At 41.2% G+C, this 17,862-nt stretch overlaps 1 protein-coding gene and 1 long non-coding RNA gene across 11 annotated transcripts in view; one reads left to right on the top strand and one right to left on the bottom strand.

Annotated features, from left to right (window-relative positions):
• The window catches only part of DTNA (dystrobrevin alpha), a 226,237-nt gene that overhangs the window by 93,414 nt on the left and 114,961 nt on the right, over nucleotides 1-17,862 (top strand). The gene's annotated exons all lie outside the window — the stretch shown is intronic.
• On the bottom strand, nucleotides 1,470-4,355 carry LOC135413921 (uncharacterized). The gene is made up of 3 exons (XR_010430493.1): nucleotides 4,125-4,355; nucleotides 1,808-1,871; nucleotides 1,470-1,730 (listed from the first exon to the last, which is right to left on the bottom strand). It is a non-coding gene; the product is annotated as an uncharacterized LOC135413921 (long non-coding RNA).

The raw sequence follows: 17,862 nt of genomic DNA, 5'->3' as shown, positions 1-17,862 counted from the left end.
TATAGAGGCAAACATCACTACGTATAGTTTATGCTAAGCTGAGGAAAGGAAATCCTTAGATCTCTTATTTTTATATTTTGTGACAAATGTAGCCAAAAAACCTTCTCAAATGATAACAAAACCGTGCAAATTTTGTAACCGCAGTAGGTAAATATATCCCTAATAATCGACAGTATGTAAATATATCCCTAATAATCACAGGAATTAAACATTCTGGAAGATAGTACAAAGCTTTGTATTTGCAGGAATCTTAATACCCATTCCTATCAGAGGAACCTGGATCTAGGGTCAGAAAGCAAGGAAAAATGCTGTGTCTGACTGAAACTTCTGAGGAAACTGTAGCAAACAGAGTTATCTATTGATAGCATAATCTGGCCAGTACTGCAGGGCAGAATATTATGGGGAAAAACTGCATGATACATAATGATAGGCGATTAGAAATATTGTTCAGCTTCTTGTCTAACAGGCCTGGTTCTGAGAACATCCACTGTCACACACCATCCACCCCTGGCACCGACACCGTCTCAGAGGGAAGGATGCCATTTCTTGACTTCTGCCCTCCTACTTGGCTGGCCTCCATTTTGCCCGTGAGGTTTGTTTTTCTGTACTGGGTTGACCTTCTTTAGTTTATGCTGTTTAGCTGAGGTGAAAGCAAATAAATGGAAAAAATGACCTAGAGCTTTTGGCAGAAGGCCTCATTGCTGTTCTCTCAGTATCTCTTTGAACCACTCCGGCATAAGGAGGGTCCCTCCAGCCCCTGGATTGCCTGGATTTTAGGTCTGCAATCCTGTACCTGATTTTGTTCATTTTAAAAGAGGTTTGGTTTGTCTACTTAGAGCAGAACCTTAGGAGATGTACTGATACCATCTGCTTTAAGCATCCAACTTGGATGCAATTCAGAGGACAGCGTCAGGAGCAGCAATTCCCAGTAACCTCATTGTAGAGAGGCAGGTGTCTCTACGCAGGCAATTCAGGTCATTCATGTTAGATGCTTAAAATAGAGTATATGCAAACTCAGACAGACTGCTGTCTTCACCTAGTCCGTTGCTTATGTCTCTTTATGTCTAAAAGGTGGTTTATCATTGAGCTGCTGAAAGAAGCCTTACACTCTTTTAAAATTGCCTGTCCGATGTGAAAAAAAGGGCATCTACATGAGATCATGACTGCATGCCCTTTACAACATGTGTACCCCCAGCACATGCACACACTTCACGCCTAAGTTGCTTGTGGGGTGGGACTGAGGAACTGATGAGTGGGCAGTGGAGTGAGAGAGCAGGAGGGTGCTGGGCAGAACTGGCAGCAGCCCCATTGCTTTTGGGTAGGTGGCAAGAGACTGAGTTGGGCTGATTTAACACAGATGGTTTTTGAGGTAGTTTGAACTTTTGCCTTTGTAGAAATCTGTTAAAATATGAATGAAAAAATGTGTTTCAAATAAAATTGTCTCTGCAAGAGTGTAGAAGTGACCATAGCGATAGGGAACCTAATTGCTAATTTATTTGCAGATTTTTTTTAAATATGCCCTTTTGAGAACCATTAGGAAAAGGCCATTTCATCAAACTGCTCCCTGGCCCCTTGTGTTTGCATGTTTGCACCGTTGCTTTAGAAGTGCTTGAGCTGTCACTCTGCTGTAGAGTTGTAGTCCAGTCTTCAAACATTTGTTCTCCCCAGTGTTACGGTGCTGCTTCATATGGCATCACTGGCCTTGTACTCAGTGCCATAGTAACCATCATCTGGAAGGGCAGCAGGACAAGGCAAGAAACATGTCAAGCATGAGAGAGAGAGAGAGAAAGAAAATGCAAAGCCAGACCTGACAAAGTCTTGACATGGATGGCAAATATTTGACAATGCTTTGTGGTGGCCGGTGAGTTCTCCTTAGGAAGAAGAAATAAAGAAACAATTCAGAATAGTGATCAACAGTTCTTAGTGACTCGCTAGTAGTTAACAAGGGGATTGCACAGACCAGTACTGTGTTGGAAAGAATGCTTGTAGCAGCATGGGGAAGACAGGTCAAACCTTTCAGTTTCTAGGCTATTTACAGCCAGCGTGTTCACCTTGCGAAAGAGGTAGGAATGATAAAAAATAAATAGGAAATTAGATACATCCTCCTTGCTTACTTACTTTCTTCCTCATTCTCTTCCCCTCCTCGTACATCTGGATATTCCCAGTTGCTCAGCAAGCCTGTAGGAGCCAGCTGAGAAGCCAGCAGGCTTCTTGCAGGCATCCAAGGAGGTACATACAAGCAGGGTAACTGTACTTGCTCTCTGCCAAGTTGTGCTTCCTCATCTAGCTTGGTTTGAGAGCATACCTGGGTGGCACACCTGTCTTCCCAGACACCCTGTGGGTCCATTGCTGGGAGGTGACAAGCAAGGCTGAGCTTGGTCTTAAAAGAGTTTTTGTTCATTCTGACCTATTTTTGTTAAAGTGCTTTATTTTGCATTCAGAGTTTAACCACAACCAGAGACACACACTGAGCAAGAAGTCCCACTCATAAAATAGTCAAAATAATTTTTCAGGACACTGTGGGTTCTTGCACCATAGGGCTTGAGTGGTTTTTTGGCTTCCAGTGGCATGCACTGCCAGTTACCAGATACTTGGATCCTCAGGGAGTAGGGAATAAGGAGAAAGAGGAGCTGTAATGACTTCAGTTGTTACAACTGTTTTTTGGCTATACGAGATAAGGGCACGGTTTTGTAACACAAACTGCCTGCTTGCCTTAGTGCAAGGTCTGCCCTGTGCCAAACCGTGGCCGCTCTCTCCTGTCTCTGCACGCCGCCTCCCTGGCAATGCTGGAACAAAATATTTGCAGTGTCGTGAAGCGGCTCAGCTGCAGAGATAATTCTGCGTTGTATTTCCACCGCTCTGGCCTGAAGCGTTATTAATTTGAGAAGGGCATCCGAGTCAGGTTGAGCCCAGACGGGCTTGTTAGCACTGGTGCAGCCACAGCCATGCCCTCTGGCTGTCTCTGCCCTCCTGCGCAGTGGCTTGCATGGGGCTCGCAGGCTCTACAAAGCCATGCTGGATCCATGCTCTTGGGGCTTGCAGAACCCGGATCTCTGAGGAGCACCTGGTGGTGAAGTCCAAGCGGCTACGTGAAGACTTGCCTGGGTCCAGCATGGAAGGCTGGGAGCCAAAGCTGGCACAGAATCTCATTGACCCCCCTCAGGAGCCAGCTGGGTGACCCTGCCCTGTGCCCAGAAACTGCTAAGACAGGCTGGCTCAGCCAGGATGTGGCTTGGATTGATGGGACTTAATAGTCCTGGCTCCCTGTGAAAGCAATTAAATGAAGCAAAAAGAGTGAGTGCCTGCCTCTATATAAAGGAAAGCCTAAAACTCTGATCATCTGTGGCTCAAAAATCTGACAGCAAACAGACTCAAGCACAGGTGTTTGCTTTGAATATCTTGCAATCTCTTTGGGGTCTGCAGCCCAACCTTCAGCCATTTGGGCAGCACTAGGGAGACCTTTTCCACTGTTGCTCCAAGCAGCTGACCAGCACTAGGGCAGGGGTGCTGTGAAGGCAAAGTGAAAAAAGTCATGCTGTCTGTCAGACAAGTGGGGGTGGCAAGATGTGATTTCCTGTGCCAGTTCCTGCTTGGCTTTGGAAGTGCCAGAGCAGTGCCACTACTCCATCCCAGTGCTCACAGTGTGCTTTAAAGGGAGAGTCAAGTCTCAGCAGCTGCTGCAGGCTGAATTCCTCCAGAGGGAGTCAGTACTCATAGCAAAATACCATTTTTCTGCGTGGCTTGAGTATTGTGTGAGAGGATCAGTTATCCTACAGGAGTAGGAAGAGAACCCTCTCGAAGTCTCAGTAGCATTTCTGATGAGAAAATATTTTGATGGGAAAATGGCCATTGTCTTACAAGTGCAAATGTACTTGGTGCCATCTGTGTCAGGCAGCCCCTGGCCAATAGGTGTTTAAAGAAAGGCAGAGTAACCTTACTTTGAGTACATTTGACATTGGCTCATTCTCCTTTTTCATTTCCCAGGTAGTGTATTAACTGACTGTGTTCCAGAACAGTAAGCACGCAATGATGCTTCAAGCTGTGCCCGACCCTTTCTGTACAAAAGTAACTGCCACCTGGAAGCTGGTTTCCACCTTCCTTAGCAACACATACCAGGTGCCTACCTGTATTAAAAAAACTTGAAGAGTTCAAAACCATCCCCCATTACTGACAGGCACAATTTCTAAAACTGTCTGGATTTTCCTGCTCATCTCTTGAAGTTCGCTACAAATCCTTAGGAGTGAAAGGAGAACTGGGTTTGGGGGGAACACAGCAGGAGAGATAAAGACTCTGAAAGCGTGAAATCATGAGTGACACAGGAGGCTGCTTTTGGCCTTGGGACATCAGAGCAGACATGAATTATTGAAATTATGGCTCTGTTGATCTGTGTGTTGTCAGCCCTTCTATAAACAGTAAGCAGGTGCCATTATGACAGCGAGTTCTGTTGAGTGGGAAAGCCCTCTGGTCAGAGAGTGGGAGAGACTTCTGCTGGGGCTCCAGCCTGCAGCTTCAGCTGCCTAAACTGGATCATTTATTGGTTCAGACTGAGGGATATTGCTCTTCAATAGCCTGTGTTCGTTTCTTTTATGACAGGTGACATCATTTAATAGTTCATTAGACTCCCTCAATAGGCTTTTTTTTTACTTGTGTACTCTGTGCACAATTAGAGTGAAGTCACTGATAGTAAATAAGACAGTAATATTAATAGACTTGCACAGAAAGTTTGCTTGCCTTCCAGCTTTTGGGTTTTTTTGCAATTGTTTGTGTTTAAAGTACTTATCACAGAGTTTGCAAATGACAGTGTAGCAACTGAAACTCAATCACATTATACAACTTAAGGATGTGCTTTGTGGCCTATCTGTTCTCCTGATAGTCAGTATTTGGGGAAGAAAATTCACTGTGTATTAACAATTAACAGAATAGGCATTGACTAACTGTAGAAATTGTTCTGAGGGGAATCCTCTTGCACTCTGTTTTTTCCCTGTATCCAGAATGCCAGACAGAATTTTAAAAGTGAATAAATAAGTATCTATTTCAAGGCAAAGTACGATGACTCTTCCAGGAGATTGCTTTTTTGGTTTCCATCTTCAGAGGTCTCTTAGAACAGCTGCAGCTTTGAACATCTACAAAACTGGAGATCTGTGAACTCCAAAGCCAGCTTTTGCTGACCAGTGCAGTAAGATGCAGATTCCACAAACAGCTTTGGGAGATCCTGTATGAAAATAGGGTAAAAATATTATGAATTAACTTGAATAGAGTTTGACTCTTCTTATAAGGCAGTAAGAGAGAATGAAATAGCAATTAGGGGTTTAGTTTCATTTTTATTTTGGACTCTCTAACATGGTGGGTTGAGGCCTGTGATAGTAGTAGCTGCTTTTTCTGCATCTTCCATTACATTCAGACAAATGGAGAACCGAATAGAAAAGTTGACCTTTTGATTATGTAGTTGCCGGACTACATTCTTGCTTAAGACACTCCTGGAGCAATAGTATCTTTCACACCTTGAACAGACTTTGAAATGAGAAGCAGTTACTCCAACTCAAATGCCTGTCACATTGGGGAAGGCAGGTTCTTGGGAAAAACCTCACTAGGACCACTTCAGAAAAGCCTGGCACAGTTTGCGTGGCAGTGTCAGGTTGCTGCCGGTTTAGTCCCTGCTCTTGAAGAAGCTTCCTACAGGTGAAAGGCTTGGCTACACATTGCCTGTTCTGTCCTTTTCTGTGCTGAAACTGCTGGAGGAAGAATATGGCCCTGCTTTGTAGGAAGAATTTGTTATCAAAGATGCAGTTGCAAGACTGGGACTTTAGAAGTGGTAATTCATATATTCTAGTACACTTCCCAAGGCAAACTTCGGTATTACTAAGATGTCTCAGCAGTACAAGAATTCATTTGAAGCTGTAAAGCATCAATATTTGACTCAAAAGGTTTTTCTATGCTTAGTCCTCATGCTTAATCCAGTAGGGCAGCATTAATAATAATTATTTAGCATTTTCCAGATAAATGCAATTCTGTTCCACAATCAAACAACTTTGTAAAAGTTTTTTTTCCAGACCACAAGGGTGACAGTGCATGACTGGTTTGTTTTTGAAGGTGTAAATCTGGTTTTTGTCACCTGTACTGGCTCTGCAGCTGTACCATTGCATTTCTGACTGCTGAACATGATTATTTGATTGCAATTCCTATGCAGATAGGAACCTAAGTTTTGAAACTAGTGAATGGCAGCTGATAATGATCACCTGTTTAAGGGGTTGACTCACTTTTTTCATAAAAATAAATAAAGTTGTCCCCCAAAGCAAAGCCTATAGTTGAATTGTGTATTTCTTTTTAGACTTTGCCATAACTTAGCTCTGACAGGTGGTATGAGTCTATCTGGGTTAGATTTGCTGCACAAGAAAACAACCCTGACTTTTACCGGGTGGGTGGACGGGAAAAAAACCAACTTTTTGTCAGTCTTTTGTGTTGCAGCAGCTGGATTCATTGCTGCTATAGCAACACACCACATGATGAGGTGTATTAGATTGCTCTGTGCAGAGCACGAGGGGGAAAAGGAACACAAGCTCCTTGCTGAAGGTAGAGGTTGCACTGGAGTTTCTGCTGGAGAGCTGGGGAAGGTCAAATGCTTCAGTTCCCAGCACATGTTGTGCACAGCGGAAGGTAGGGGCGTGTGGCGGTGTTAAACTGCAGAACCAGGTAAGGTAGAGCTGCATCAATTAACCTGAGACCTTACCCTCCTCGGTGGGGCAGCACAACTTCCCAGAGAGTTTTCTTTCAATTTTTTTCCAAGTGGTTTTTTTTTTTTAAAGTTGCTTTACTAATGTGATAATGTGAATACACTGACAATGGTTCAAACTGTTAGAGAGACTTTTACTGTAGAGAGACGAATCTTACAGATTAGGAGGTAATTGCCCTCAAATCAATGCAAAATGTGTATGTAGTTTTTGTGATTGTTTCAGCTTCACTCCAAGATGTTGAACAAGTTATGGTTTTGTTACTATCTGCACAGTGGTTCAGAACATCTCTGTTGTCAGTCCGAATCCAGGGCATTATCTACTTAGTGATTTTTATTACCAATACCTTTTAACAATCTGCTCTCTAGCATTTATTAACATTTCTTCCTCTCTCCCTCCCAGTCTGCTGCATCAGGGTACCTGAGTCTTCTTGGAAATGAATTTTCATGTCGTTTACTCCTTCAGATTTTATGCTGCCTCCTTAAGTCTAGAAGTGTTGTTAATGCAGTTAACCAAACTTCAGTGTGCCTGTAAAGACATGAAAGTGGAAACAGTGCCACAGGGTATCGTGTTTTTACCCTGTTAGCCATTTATCCATATACAGGTAAATATAAGTAATTAATGTCAGCATTGAACTTATATGTTTATTCAGACTCATATCAAACTCAAAAAAACTATTTTCTCTCCAATGCACCTTTTTTTTTGCTTTTACACATCACTAGGTTAAATGTAACAGGCTTTCAAGTAGCATCCATTAGGTGAAGGAAGACAACAATACTTTAGAAAGGGAAAAACTGAGGGACCAAAATGGTAGTGGAGAAGGTGGAGAACCTGTCTGAAATTCAAGTTAAATGGTTCAGGTTTTTTTCCTGCTTCCCATGAGGTGTTTCCAACATTTTGAATGCTTTCTGTTATCTGCAGCTTAGAACATATTTCTTCCTTACCACTGGCCTCTGTTTATTTCACTGAATAGTTACTTTTCTCTCCTGATAGTAAAGGAGGTGGTCAAGAGCCTCAGACTTCTGCTCCATAGATAATTTTGCTTACAGAGCAGTGGGGCACTGTAGGACTGTGTGGTCAGAGCTCAGATTTAAATGAGGCTCCCCTGGCTGTAATGAGGTGACTTCAGCAGAGTTGAAGAAAGAAGCAGCCACTCTGCCCATCAGCTTACAGGAGAGAGTTTGTGAAATAAAGAAACATAAATGTGAAGCCCATTAATGATCCCAGAATGAGACAGGTTTGCAAGAAGCTGAGTAGGGATTCTTGAAAATGAGGATTCGGAAAGGGTGGAAATCTTTGAAGGGGAAGATTAGCTGTACAAGGGAAAACTCAAGCAAAGTAGGGCAGTGATTTAGCTCTGATTCCACCACTTCGAGCAGAGCAAGGAAGTCCAGATCAAATTATTTAAGCAATCAAAGAAGCTTAATCTATCTAGATTTAGGGACCTCGTTCAATTGGGTGAATGAGGAACCTAAGTCAAACACTCAAGAGCTTTTTTCACTAATACAGCACATTCTTTGTGGCCCAAAGCATAAGGCACTGGGGATGCAAGTGATTCATAGCATAGTGTCACTAACACATTCCCTAACTGGCTATCACAGAGATGCATTAGGGGTGAATTTGTCCAGGGAATAAAAAAATTAAGGAACCTAGAAAAAAGAAAACAGAGCACCCTCTAAGTACTTCCTTCTCTATTTGTCTTTGGAATCACATCTGTGATAGTTTATCACAAGGAAGGGAGAAAAGTAAGTGAGTCTTAGTTAAGGGCTTCATTATTAAGCAAAACCAGCAAAACAATATCGAAAAGAGTGTCCAGCTAATCATCTTTGCTAGACTAGCAAAAAGGTAAGAGGTTATGGAAATATGGCTATGGAAAATCATGTACCTGGTGAAGCCTGATGAACAGAAGGAATATGAGCACTGTCAGTAAAAGGTAGTTTCCTTCACCAAATAGCATTCCATTGCATGTTTTTTCCAAGATCATATTAAACTCTGCAAATGTTAATAAAGATGATAATCCTTGTCATGATTTGGTGAAGAATAGTGTATTTTCAAGTATCACATTTTATTCATTTTTAAGATCTGTGAGTACATATGAACCTTCCCCCATGGATTGTTGTTCCACTTTCTTTCTATTGCCTCATTAATCCCATTGAATCCTTTATAAAACATTCAAAACAAGGGATGGTGTCTTATATGTCTATAGACTGCACGATGTAATAATACCAGCTGCTAACTAAAACCTTTGAAAGGTGCAGTAAAACAAACATATGGGTGCCTCTTGTACATGAACCATCTGAGAAAGTCATGGAAGACTGCTAAAATGCACTACTGTGCCATCAGAATAATTTCACTGCACGATTTTGCAATTCAGATTTTATTCAACATTAAAACTGTAACTCATTAATAATGACAACAAATTTGCAAGAGAGATCTCATCTGCCCACTCCTACAGATTAAAATCACACAATTTATTGATATGATAATCTTTTTGCTAGATTTGGATTTGTGGAAAACAGAAACAGGATTCGTGGAGCAGAAATACCAAACTGACTCCACTGGAAAGAAAAATTTAATCCTTTGAACTGACATGACTGTGTGCCAGCCTCTGAGAAGAATGAAATTTGGAATCTTGATTAGTAGGAATCAAAACAGACAGAAAATTGTAAGGCTATGTGATATGATGTGTATGTGCCTTGTATGCAAATAGTAATGCAGGCAAAATTCCAATATGGAACAACTTGCACTGACTAATTGATGTAGGAATATGTGCAGCAGTAGGAGCAGGCCAGTCCTTCACTCAGCCATCAGATGGCTGAGATATTTTTCTAGGGATAAATATGTACAAGGATGATTACAGTAGCAGATGCTAACTCTAGGAGCTTGGGCTCCACATCCAAATATTCATCTGGCTTGATCAAAATGGGCAAAAGCATTTCCAAAGGGGAAGGCTAACATCTCCAGGGCCAAATCTCAGATCAAGAGTGGGCATTGGCAGCAGTCCAGAGTGTCTTCTTCACATGCAGGAACTGTGCTCTTGGGAACAGTTATTTCCAAAATGTCCAGCCACTAAAAGCATTCAGTACGGAAAATTATGGAAAACCCTTCTCTTAGGAAGAAAGCTTGCTATGAAATCATCCCAGGAGAAGTAGATTCAGTTCTTCATGGAGCACAAGAGCTTGTGGCATCAGGATGTTTACCTTGGATGTCCATAGGGTGAGCTTTGGTACTCATGTCAGGTTTAAGAGTCTGCTGAAACAGGTCAAACACATGCAACAACTTGTGGAACATGAGGCTCTGGTGCAGGACTGCTGTGGTCACTGAGCAAGGAAAGGACGCTTGTTTATTAATGCCTCAAGGAGAGATGTAAAGCTGTCACTTGGCCACATGGGCCTGTGGTCATGCTTCCTATAATTCTTCCTCTGAGGAACTTGCCTTCAATATTTTCAAGTCCCAAGTGCTCGCAGATCATGAGTCTGTGCTACAGAGCAGTCATGAGATGCTAGAGCTCCCCTGCTTTCTGGCTTGTTGCATGTTCTTTTCTGCAGCCATGAACCATGGAGAACTTCTTTGTTCTTTTGCAGAGAAAAAGAGTCTGTTCAGCCTCCTGTTTCCAGCAGTACAGTCTCTTAAGGAAAAAATGCCAAATGCTGTGACACCCTGAGAAGAGATTCTCTTTTCCCGATGGACCAGTAGAGATACAGCCAAAAGAAAAGCTCTTTGAAGTGGGCAAGGTGGGCGTATAGTGCAGAGACCCTAAAACATAGAGATGGATCTGGAAATATGTGCAGATGATTACTTTCAGTGAGGAGTTAACTTCCTGTGAAAGAAGAAAATCAGCTTCTTTAACCAAAAGTTCAGGTGGCTCTTGGAGATGTTAGGTCTTTGAGTGGAAAGGGAGCATAGCTTTCTTTTGACAGATTTGTCTCCAAATAAACCTGTGCTGAGATAGTCTCTGGATCTGAACATCAAAGACTAAAGCTCCTATCCATATGCTGAACTAAGGAAAAGCTCTTCTCTGATTCTTCCACCTCCTCCATCAACTTAAGGCTATGCTAATTAATTAATCTATGACAGTACACCTCCCTGCCTGCCTGTATGTCCCGTGTAGCCTAACCCACATATATTTGCTTTTGTGTGTACACATACGCGCAGATGCACGCATAGACACACTTGAAGTAACTCGTGTATGTCACTAGACACAAATTATTGAATTACTTTGGTTTTCATGATTTCCAAAACGAAAAATGACTGAAGAAAAGATGAAATGTTGTGAGCTCTTTAATTATTAAAGATAAGTGACCTAAGAAGTGCTTTTGCATCAGGTCAAGGAGAGTAAAACAAGCACCAACTGCAAGTCTCCTCTTCCTTCTGCTGTCCAGGTAGTCTGTGAATGGTGTCAAATTGTGCTGTTTTTCTGAGTGCTGAAGTAGTTCTGGCTGCCTCTGAGGCTGACCATCCCAACCTCACTGAGAGCTGCAGCCAAGCACTGGACTAAAAGCAGCTGGATTTGCAGGGCTGAGAGGCACTGTGCCACCCGCCCACCTACTAACTGTAATTAAAAATGTTACTTTTCACACATTTATGTCACGAGGTGAGGACTAAAAGCCTGCTAGCTGTCTTTAGTTAGGGGTATTTTTGTGTGGAGTGCTTCTTAGAATGAAAAGAGGCAGATTAGACTTTCAAGCACCCTTTGACAACTGCAGTGAAGCTGAGGGTGCACTGAGGAATGCTAATACTGGAAAACTAGGAACATCTTGACTGTTAATTCTGCTGAAGTTAGCAGAACAAAGCAAAAAAAAGGGTTGGGGGTTTTTTTCCCCTTTTCGTAACCCCTAGGCTTCATAAATGCATCACCCTTCTTCATTGTCAATTTGTTAGGAAAATCACTGCTGGCATCTCACCTAAGGATTTATTATCATTCCAGTCAGGCTATATTTCACTTATATTGAAGATTTCTTGAATTTTTACTAGCTTTAAATTACACTGAAAGTAGGCAGATGAACATTTAAATTACGAGGTTAATTGAAATGGAAATGTTGCACTGGAAGAGTTAATTTGTTTCAGTTTAAATGTTTATTAGCTTAATTGAATATTTACAGAACCAAGACAAAAAAAGTTGTGCATCTATTTTCACAGACACAAAAGTAAATGTATTTGTGTTTGAAAGGTAAATACCCACTGATAACCCTTAAACCCCAGAGTCTGTAAGACCATATTTCCAAAACACGGAATATTCTGTAGCTAAAGGCCAATTTTTTAATGATTTCCTATCAATCACCAGTTTCTCTTATGATTCTTTAGGAGTTATGAGCACACTGAATTCTTCAAAGGTGTCAAGAGAAAGAGCTTATATTTTACAAATGCTTGAGGCAGGAAATGCCGGTAAGGTCTTCTGCCTGACGGAAGATAGCCGAATATATGATTCTCTTGTCTTCTTTGTGGACTTTTGGAAATTGATGAGCAGGATCCTCATGAGGAAGAGTTGTTAGAGAAATCTGTCTGCTTTTTCCTTTCCCTAATTGGAGAGGGGTCAGGGTCTGCTGGTGGCAGGAAAAGGAAACTGTGATTCATTCCAGCTTTCCTGGAAGAAACCGGATTTCAGTTAGTTAGCTTTCCTAGGGTGCCTAATTTAACAGCACGGTCAAACTGTATTCCCAGTCTAGGGGGCAAATTCAACAGCGGTAGTAACACCAAAAGTAAACTAATCAGACAGCAGCTGTATGAACAAAATGTGTTTTCAGACAGGGCAAGTGCTGCAGTATGTTCCAAAATAAGGAGTAACACAAGTTATTTGGAATATGTTTAAAATGGAAAAATGTGCTTTAATTGGTTTATTTTAAAAGAAGTTTATGTTTGGAAACATCTAAGCTTAATAAGTGATATAGTGCAATTTCCTACTCAAATGTCATGGCCCTAAATAGCAACAGAAATGGATTTTTCCCCCCAATATCTAACAGATGGACTATTTTAAATTCTACTTCTTCCCCTTTATTAGTTTTCTGAGAGGATTTCCGTCATCAGGCTTTAGGAATACATTTAAACACTGAGGTCTTGAAACTATGGTAATTATTAATCTTTAGTAAGTATCCAGTTAGACCTCATTGGCTTTATGGCATTCAAACTTCTCTTCAGATTTTACTGGGTGATTTTCCCCTTATAGCATCTACCTCAGTTATACACATGGATATACCGGGACAGTATCATACTAAACCCACCAGTTTGTGACAAGTGGGAAAGGCACTTTTATCTCCATACAGGATTTTGTTAGTTTATACATCTTAGCAGCAGGAGAGGAGACAGTTGGTAGTCTTGGGCAAGAAGGTGGATACAAAAGTCAGGATATGCCTACTGTTTCGCTGGAAGTGTGTCTGTAGCAATTTTCAAAGAATATTATCCTACCGTGTAACTAACTGCAATCAGTTCTGAGCAGCTTAAATGTGCTAATTCCTGTGGCTTGAGAAACAAAGCCTAGTCCTTTGGCCTCTAAGCAAAGGAGTTACTGTTTGATTTGGATCATTTTTTGTCAGCCGTTTGTTGTTTCTCTCACGCAGTGCACACTCAGTTCCCACATCAGCAGCCACCCAGCAGGTGCGAGATGCCCAAATGCTTCTCTGGTGCGCTGCTTCAAACTGACATGTTGCCATCAGTAGGCTGACCAAAAATACCTGTTGTTCAGGTTTTATTCCATAAGCTTAGTGTGTTTGTTCCATGTTAGAAATGTAACTGTCGACCTCGGAAAACTCTCTTTGCAAAGGTACAATTCAGTGTCTTCAGTGGGCTTTGAAAATACTTCCAACACCTTAATGTGAAGGGCACTGATAGGTATCCTTTAGCTTCCAGGCTATACATTCCTGGTGTTTACCTTTTCCTCTTGTATTCTTACTGCCTTCCTTTGTCTGCATTGCCACTCCCTTCTCTCCCATCTATCCTATTCCCCGTCCCCATGTTGTGCACTTTTTTGCCTCTGTTGTGCTATTCTGTGTAGCAGACTCGCATTTCCTATTGGCCAGATGCTCTTTTTTCTGATCTATGTTTTAACATTTATGCAAGGAACCTCTTTTTCTCATCCCTTAATTACCTGTGCTGCTTTTCATTGCCTTTAATTGTTTCCATTTGTCTTATGTTTGTCTCATCTTTGGTGGCTAATTTTTCCTGTGTTCATGAAGCACCAGTTACTTGTTGATTCTCTCCCAGTGAATGTTGATTGTTACCAGAATTGTGGCTGCAATTACATTTATGTTTTGCGTAGGACCAATTGCTGATGTTATTCAGAGATATAAATTGGTCTTCACTCATATTCTTTCATATTGTTGCCTTGTACCTGATAAAAAACCTATTTGTTGTCCTACATATATGATTGAAATGAGGCATTGCCAGAGCCCAGCACATACTTGGTGTCTGTTAGGTGAAAAGCACTGAAACTGAGGAGCTTTCCCTATGGTAGACCTTTTCCTTAATGAAACCCTTGTCCCTCCTAAAGAGAAGCTGTTCTCAGAAGAGGCTGTGGGCAAAGCGTGCCTTGATCCACCTGCCTCTAGTTCACATGGTCGCCTCGTGTGCACTGCTGGGCTGCCTGGGGGTCACAGCTTCTCCAGGTGTCTCACAGGGCACCAAATGAGTTTGAAGCTGTTGGCATCATTAGCCTTCCATTCTGATCTGAAAGGTGACCTTTGCAGGTGCTGGGGGGCTATGGCAACAGGTCTGGGTCTTGCCTGTAGGGCAGCCTTCCTGAGATGGGAAGGCATACCTCTACCAAATGATGCTGGAGGTGAGGTATACCCTCAAAATGCATAATATGTATTTCTGAAGTGCCCTTACATGCTTTTGTACTGGAGACTTGAAAATCACTTCCCTAACTGCCAAAGTAATTGAAAAAGGGAACCAAGTGCAGTTTCTGCACCTTGAATACTTAACAGTGATCTTTGGAAAGGAAAATCTGTGGGTGAATGACAGAAGGTGATGATGGGGGATTGTGAGCACTATGATTAGAAGATAAAGAAGGAGAATGTTTTAAGCTATGCATTAGTAGGGGTTTTTTTTTCCTCCAAGTTCGTAATATAAAAATCTGTAAATCACATAAATAACCTAAAAGACTAAAAGCGGAATGAAATAATTATTCGGTTTGGGTCAGGTTTTGATTTTTAAGAGCCTAAGTGTAACTATTCTGGCACAAGGGACCTTCTGATGGTTTTAAAGCAAACAGAGCTGGCTGCAAAAGGAAACCTTGTGCCTTCAAACCACTGAGCATACCAAGCTGGGAAAAGCAGTGAAGCAGATTCCCACGAGCTGGAGCATCACCACGTTAGACTTGCACTGAGTACGGGTGGTTCCAGGCTTGGGTAAGTATAACAGTTCCAGCTCTCAGGGGAATAAAAGATTATTCGCCTCTATTTTCTTTAAATGCCTGGGTTTGTGATTAATGTACACTAAATCACCATGTTTTGCAAAAGAAATAAGAGTTCTAAGTCAAAAGCTTGAGGAGGGGGACCTTCTTTGCAGGAGAGATTGTAACTGAATACATGAGGACTATGTATGGCTAACAGTGAAGCATCTTCTTTGCAGGGCTTTTTTTCCAGGCTGCTCTCTGTTCTCTCTCAGTTAAACAAGGGTCTCATCTCAGCACATTTAACTGAGCTACATGGAGAGAGATGTGATTTAAAACTACTGAAATTGTAGGAGTCTTTTTTTGTAAAGCAGCGAATGTATCAGGTAGGTGCAGAAATAGATCTTGCAGTTCAGAAATATATTTTGAATAGCAGAACATCCCAGGCCCTTAAGTTTTGGGTGAAGTTCAAAGAAATCCTTCCAGAAAGCCAATTCAGAATGTAGCAAGGCCATTCTGTTCCCATTTGTCTTTCTAAAACCTAGGAAATAAGAAGTTTATTCAGCAGTCCACCAGTGCAATTAGTCTTAGTTCAGAAAGTTTTCTTTGGAGTGTGACTTGGCAGGGTAGAGAACAGCTACAGATATGAAAATACTGAGACAAGGAGAAGAAAGTGCTTTTGCTCCCTTTTATGAAGCTCACGTAACTGTATTTTGAATTTTGACCAAAACCCAGGATAATCCAAAGTTGTAAATAGCATAAGGACACCATTGCAATGATTGATCACCAGGGTTTTTTTAAAAGTATTAAATTTTCTATTTACCTGAAATGGCCTACCGTTGTCCATAAATTCAAAGTTTTATGTGGTAAATTGTAATTTCTAACAGAAATAAAATACTCTACGTGGTGTATTTTAAATTGAGTGCTTCCATATGAGAGAATATGTCTTCATAATAGTGTTTCTGATCTTGAGTTAACTGTCAAGCCAGGGCATTTATATTGTGCAGTTGTACCTGTTGGAAGGGGATACTAAAAATGTGAAGCCCCATTCCAGTTTCTGAAACTGATCTTTTAGGGAAGTAATACCAGGACTGTAAGTGCATCTCTCTGCAAAGGTCAGGACCATGTGTACTGCTAATTAGAGCTCTGTCCCTTTAAATTCCCTTTGTATCGAATGAAAAATTGGTATTTGAAAACACCTGCAGGCCAGCAAGAAGAGTTTTAAGTGGTTATACCTGCATTATAAAATAACTTCCCCCCTCTCTCCTTTGATTTATTGCATAAAAATAGACATATTTTAAAATTCTCTCTTCTGGGAGTGTCCCATGCAACCTCTTTGTCTTTTGATCCTCTTTTTTCTGTATTCATTGTTTGCTAGTTACACTTTTCATATAAAAATTCTGGACAGCTAAGGGATATATTACTTTCATTGAAGTCAGTAACTGAAATTATTACATCAAGGTCATTAGGTTAATTTCCTATCTTTGTAAAAACAGAATATAATTTTAAATCCAAAATTTCAAATCTAAAGTGGATAAAGATGTGGAAAAAATGAGCTTGTAAAATGATGCATACAATCTCCCATCAGTGACTGTTTCACATCTGCCACTTAAGGATGAACAAGATCATGTAGTTTGTAACAAATGCCACCTTCTTCATTGAGAGCTTTACAGTGATTAAAGAGCAGAAGTGACTGTTGATCCCCACACTGCTGTCTTTCATCTCTTATCTGTTGTTGTTTGTGATGTTGCTGTTCTGTTGTCTCGGCTCCCCCTTGATTGTGAATCTGTTCACATTACAATTTAACCTTGCAGCATTCTAATTTTAACACTGCAATATTACAAAACAGACAAACATACAGAGTAGACTCTGTTTTCAAAGGATGATATTTATTTTCATTGCCCAGCTTGATTTTTCAGGACAGAATGAGAACTCTTCTTTTGTGAAAGTGGACATCTAATGGATATCTTACAATATATTCAGAAATAAAGGTATCCTAAATCATAGGTTACTTTTGAAGACACAAGCTGTTATGGCTAAAATTAAACATAGGTCAAATCCTGGCAAAATTGACTTTGTTGTCATTGAAGTCATTGAAAGCCTTTCGATTGATTTCAGTGGAACTGAGATTAAACTTTGTATTTATAGAGATTATTTTTCCCATTAGGACATATGCACCCTTTGTATTCCCTTTTTTTGCTCTAAATGTACTGTGCTGGACAAGAGCCACTTAAAAGTCCACAACCTGTAGGAAAGATGCTCTGCAAGCGGAAAGAAGCATCAATCGGTGCAGGCCAGGCTTGGCTGGGTACGCCTTTTGTTCACAAACAAGAGGGTATTTCACTTGACAGGGCTGGAGCAAGAAACTCCAGGTAGATTTCAACAGGCTTCAATGCCCACTGTTAAAAGGAGAGATTTTAGACATGTTTACTGAAGCTTTTGAGTTCAGCGCAAGACATTTTCCATAAGACGTTCTGCAGGCTGCATTTGTGAAAGTATATTGTTATAGCAACTTGTGTTGGATATCAACTCAAGGGAGTAAGTCTACAGCAAGCTAAGTGATAGCAATACTCAGAGTAAACAGCTTTTGACTTTTAGAAGTGTTTGTTTCTATGGAGAGATGTTAATTTTGCCCTTTCTGTGTGTGGCAAAAATCGGAGGAGCAGTGTCACATCTGTCTTGTCTCAGGTCCTGATGCTGAGGGAGATTACCTGGGGGCCTGCAAGGAATGGAGGAAGTTCTGTTGCATTTTACAGTGGACACCCTCAAGGGAGAAGCAGGGATTGTACCAGGATGCCATGTTTTCAA

The sequence above is a fragment of the Pseudopipra pipra genome, chromosome 1 (assembly GCF_036250125.1).
Source record: "Pseudopipra pipra isolate bDixPip1 chromosome 1, bDixPip1.hap1, whole genome shotgun sequence".
Lineage (NCBI taxonomy): Eukaryota > Metazoa > Chordata > Aves > Passeriformes > Pipridae > Pseudopipra > Pseudopipra pipra.
This window is presented reverse-complemented; position numbering and strand designations above follow the sequence as displayed.